Genomic DNA, 6,000 nt, shown 5'->3' with positions numbered 1-6,000 from the left:
AAGATGATTATTACAGGAACACATCACCCCAAATTCATCAGTAATCATAACTACATTATTATACTGTTGCTCCGGTGCTTTTTGGTACGTGCAGACGAACTGTCTAACTGGCTAAATTGTGCAGGGCTGTCGGTCCACCCTCAAAACGGTGAAGCGGTGGAAAGTTCACAAAACTGTGCATGGAATAGATGGCGGAGATGTGTCTCGACTCTGTCACGTAGCCTCGTTTTAACCAGTGGCAGTTTTAGGCACAGATTTAGCACAGCTTTATCATGTGTATGTTGATACGGGCTAATTGGATTAATCAGTACACTGCAACCATATTTTTTCGTTCATAGAGCTATTGGTGCCTCAGGGAGGCAGAGAGTCACTGACTCGGCACTGTCCGGTGCTGAACTGCAAACGGAGATGAAGAGAACCTAGGCGTTTTGCTTCCGCAAAGGAATAAATATTTACTTGCCACAACACAATTTGGTAAAAGGAATCAAATACAGTTTTCCCTCCAAACCCTCCAAATATGAAACTGCAGTGCGCTTATATACAAACAGACAAGAGGATACCAGATTTACAATGACGGCAAATAGTTAGATTACTCATATAAAATGTAAAAAAAAAAAAAAAAAAGCTGCAAGATTTTGATATTAACAGTACTGTAGGCTTCAATCGTCTCCTATTGCTTTTTAAATTATGTTGAGAGCGAGCGCGCTGGTGATTTCTTTAATTGTGTGTTCTGATTCATTTCCAAAATAAAGTTATAGCTTCTGAAATCCGATTTTTAAACAGTCCTGGTGGAGCTCAATGTTTATCTGGATGATGCGGCTTCATTCCGAACCATTTCACTGTGGACCGGGTCTCCCATTACGGTTATAACGACGCTTGATTTCCCTAGTACAGTCTATGTTAGGGATCGTCTACAAGTTATACATCCCAGGGTGACAAATGTATGACAAATAAGCATAAATTAAATAAAAGATGTTTTTTTTTCATTCTGGTTGCTGTAGTCGTTGGCAACAGGTCAAAATGTGTTAATATCTTGCATTTTGGGGAAATTGGATAAAATCAATTGTCAAAAATGCTCAATAATAACACCTTTTCTCATTCTTTTTGCTGTAGTTTGCAATGGTAGGCTTCTGCCTACTACAGGTCAAAATTTGCTGATACCATTTTTATTTTTTACAAAGTGCTTTCTCAAGATCGAGAAACATATTTATTGCAATCTCAAGTGCCCAAAATTTTTGTTTACAATTATTTTAGTCTGGCAGCATTAATCATGAACCGTCCTTTGTCCTGCTTCCTTTCTTCTATTTTAGCTCCATTTGGTCAACAAGAGTTCCACAGGTTGTGGGATTTTCAGTCCTTCTGAGGTGCCTTTGAAAGAATAGAAGAGACTCACCACACAATGTCAGGAGAACAGGAGATTGCTGATTGCATCACATATCTTTTCAATCTGGGACTGACACAGGCTGAAATAACTCTGTGCCTTGCTGTTCGGCACAATGTATACATCAGTGTGCGTCACCTAAGAAGACTGTTTGCAAGACTTCAGCTTTATCGGCGGCGTGGTCTAACTGAGCCTGATGTCATAGTTAACTACATTGCTGAGCAGCTAAGAGGTCCTGGACGTCTCCATGGGTATCGAATGATGACTGAGAGATGCAGATCTGCAGGATTGCGGGTCACCAGAAACCTTGTGTATGAAGTGCTATCTGTTTTGGACCCAGACGGTTTGCAGCAGAGAAGAGGGAGGAGACTCAGAAGAAGACATTACATGGTCCCAGGACCAAATTACATGTGGCACATGGACTCCTATGATAAACTGACACCATTTGGCATTGCAGTTAATGGATGCATTGATGGATTCTCCCGACATATCATCTGGATGCAGGCAAACTTCACAAACAGTAAACCAGAGGTTATTGCAGCATATTTCATTGATGCTGTCAGTGATTTTGGAGGTTGCCCAAAAATCATCCGATCTGATTTTGGTACAGAGAATGTTCATGTCAACAGATTGCAGTGTTTTTTGCGTGAAGATGAAAATGGCACAGTTCATGGACCTTGTGTACTTCAAGGAAGAAGTACAAGCAACCAAAGAATCTAAAGTTGGTGGGGCCATTATCGCAGACAAAATGCAAACTACTGGAGAGACTTGTTCCAGGAGTTCCAGTCAGTTGGTGACTTCAGCGGAGATATGGTTGACAAGGGTCTCATCCAGTTCTGCTTTCTTAACATCATACAGGTAATGACTCACACACCAACACACACACACACACACACACACACACACACACACACACACACACACACACACTTTCTCACTAACACGTAAACACACTTACTCAAACACACTCACTGAATACACACATATACTCTCTCACACACACACACACACACACACACACACACCTCCACTCACTCTCACACACATGCTCTCACAACCACATATAAACATACAAACACACACTCACTCACACACACTCACCTACATTCTCTCCCTATGTCTTTGTTTTAACAGAAGGAGATAGACACTGTGAAGAGAATGTGGAACACCCATCGGATCCGGACAGGTGGCAATGGATGGGACCTGTATGCAGGAAGACCTTTTCTGATGTATAACACACCAGAGCTTTACCAAGCACGGGACTACCTTCAGCCAGTGGACTATGACAAACTTGACATCATCATAGAAGAGGATATTTGCCTTTGGAAAACTGACATTGTCTGTGACCCAGATCTTCACGAGCTCTGTTTGTTGTTAATGGGAGAACACCATCTTGAGGCTGGCCATGATGCTGCTGAGGCAAGCAGATTGTACAGACAGCTGAGGCCCTTGATAAGAGCACACTTGTCAGAATCAGATTAGTCATCACCATGCCAAATCGTTGTCTCACAACAGTCCAAGTAAACAAGTCATCTATTTAGACTGCATGAGGATGGATTCAGAAGGGGAAAAAATGTAATAATTCTCCAATCTGTGATGTTCACGATTTTGTTTTTCCTTGTCATGTCAAGTTTCTGTAACTTTACTTATTTAACTGTCTGCTAATTTCTCCTCCTCCTCCTGAGAGATGTGTTCTTGTACTTTGTAAACAAATTCTTTAACTAGTCCATACCCATGGTGGAGCAGGTGATTAGATGCACAATTAGCTGTGCGCACAGACCATCATATGTTCTGTACACATAAACATTGCCTGTGCGTCATGTCCTACACTACAGCATGTTGAATCAAAGGTGCGATAGCCCGTGCTACTTGGCTCATCAAAGCCCGTGGTACTCGGCTCTGTTCCAGCACGTGATTGGTTCAGCCAGCGCTGCAACTCCCATTGTCATTGGCCTTTAAACAAAACACGAAATACATGCAAAATAAACTCAAAAATGTCAAAAAGGGCTCCATCACTACCTTTCTGGACACATCAACATTGCCTGTGTGAAGTTTGACACGGATTGAACATTTTACTGCAGAGATACAGCTGGACTGACACAGACAGAATGACAGACAGACAACATTCCTTCATTATATAGTATTATAGTAGGAAGTGTACAGGGGTTGAAGTAATTAATTACAAATACTCAAATTACTGTAATTAAGTAGTTTTTTCAGGTACTTGTACTTTTATGAGTAGATTTTCAAGTCTGTACTTGTACTTAAGTACTCATTAATCCATGTAATCTACTTAGTTACTTTTAAAATCACGGTTGAGTACTGAGTACAATTTTAATTAATATCCAAACCTTTTATCTGCATTTTTGTAGCCAATAAGGTGATCTGATCACAAACTGACCAATGGAAACCAGGATATATGGATGAAGGACTAAACAAAACAAAAACAGGATGTTAGTGATTGATCTTCAATTGATTTTGCATTAACAATTTAACCAGTTAAAAATGTACTTATGGATAATAAGTATATTATATATTAAGTATAGAATTAAGTATATAATATAATCAATAGTTGTGGCAGTAACTGGACCTAATCTAACTTTGTTTTGTCTGGTGGAGACATTTCTTAAATAAGGAAATAAAAACTTAAAATGAGAAAAACACACAAACAAAAAACAACCAATCAAAATAAGGGAAAAACACTTGTTTTGTATCTTATCAATTATTAATGATTAATTGATTGTTAGGATTTTAACTGTTGGTAAAGCAAAATACACAAAGTTTGTAACCCTAGTCAGGAGAGGTCATGATGACATCATAGGTTAAAAGTAACTAATACTCTGAGTAGTTTTTGACAAATACTTTTTACTTTTACTTAAGTATTTTTCTAACACCAATACTTTTACTTGTAATTGAGTAATATTTTAGCAATGTAACAATACTTGTACTTGAGTACAGATTTTCAGTACTCTTTCCACCACTGGATGTGTACTTGTGCCTGTCAGGTCATGCATTTGGGTCCTGTTGTGCTCAGTTGTGTCTGTGTTTTTGGCCTAACGTAATAAATCCAAATGTGCATAAAAACACTGACAGATTCTTAAGGACAAGACATGGCTTAATTTGCTTTGTTCTTAGCTATTACATTGTTTCGTGTTGAAGGGTTCATACACATTACTCAAGATCGAGAAACATATTTATGTTAGGGCTCATACACATTACTCTCACTCCAACCAGTTGACACTACTTTCAAAACAAAAGTGATTTGTTGCTAAGTGAATGTGCTGACTGTATAGCAAAAAAAAAAGCTACTGTCTGTCTGGTCTTACTGTAATTTCTTATAACCAGAAGCAGAAATCAGTTTACATGAGTCAAAAAAGTGTTAAAATGAGAAAGCGTTTTTCAAGTTTGAAAGTCTTTACTACAAATAATGTTTGGAACAAAATGCAATAGGAACTTGCAAACAGCCAGACATTAAGAGCTACAAGAGAATACAACACACACAAAATTAAAAAAAAAATAAAAAAATCAACAGTTACGCCAAACCTTGGCATAAAGATACTTTGTGACTGGAACAAAATATAATAGGAACTTCAAAGCAGCCAGTCATTAAGAGCTACAAGAGAATACAACACACACAAAAAAAATCAACAGTTTTATGCCAAACCTTGGCATAGGGGTACCTCGTGACTGGAACAAAATACAACAATAAGAATGTTACTTTCTCAAAACACACACACACACACACACACTTAAAGAACTCAAGTAAATATTGGTCATCCAAAAATGTATTTGTTATAACAACAAGCTGATTTTGATGGTACACTCTTGTGAAGCCCCATCTCTTGTTTTTGCTTATATCATTTCAGTGAAAGGGCAGGATCACAGTGTAATAGTAAACATGTTTGCTTCAAGAAGTTTTCCAGACAATATAGGATGCAAGATATTGTTATGAATTATGCATCAAATTGTTACAGAACTGGAGTTTGTGTTAACGCCAGTGATTTTGCATTCAGAAACTGTGGGGGTGCCAAATTGCACAAAATGCCAATTCCTACATAGTGTTGCTTTAAAGGTGCAAGATGTAAAAATGTAGAATTTAAACAATGTTAAAAATAATAATTTTGACATTATGTCAAACATATCTCTGTGCTGTGCTGCAGAGATATCTACTGAAGTTAGCAGATGCTATACCAGCCAGCACAGGGTCTGGAAACCTCTTTCTTCCAGCAGTCCAAAGCTCCTGCAGTAGTGCTGCAAACACATTGCCCCGGTTGTCTGGCTAGCTGTAGCTAACAAGCAAACAGATGCTATAGTCATGGATGTATAAACAGAGTGAGCCTACAGTTAGCAGCACCTATTGCTCATTCTGGTGATATATTGCCCAATTTGTTGAATTGACCTGATTCAACCTCTTTGAGATGCTGTCTCAATAAAAAAAAATCAACAACTTTGCACATAAGAGACCTATTGATCTGAAAAAGAACAAGATGTAAAATTTATATCAATTGAAGTGCATAAGGTATTGTTTTAGGTGTTTTAGGCACACACGACTGGAGTGAGGTCATCACAAAAATGTGAAAAGAGGATGTGACTGAACATGCACCTTTCCCCATCTCCCT

This window comes from Epinephelus fuscoguttatus, linkage group LG17 (assembly GCF_011397635.1).
Source record: "Epinephelus fuscoguttatus linkage group LG17, E.fuscoguttatus.final_Chr_v1".
In the NCBI taxonomy this organism is placed as follows: Eukaryota; Metazoa; Chordata; class Actinopteri; order Perciformes; family Serranidae; genus Epinephelus; species Epinephelus fuscoguttatus.
Note: the sequence above shows the minus strand (reverse complement) of the source record.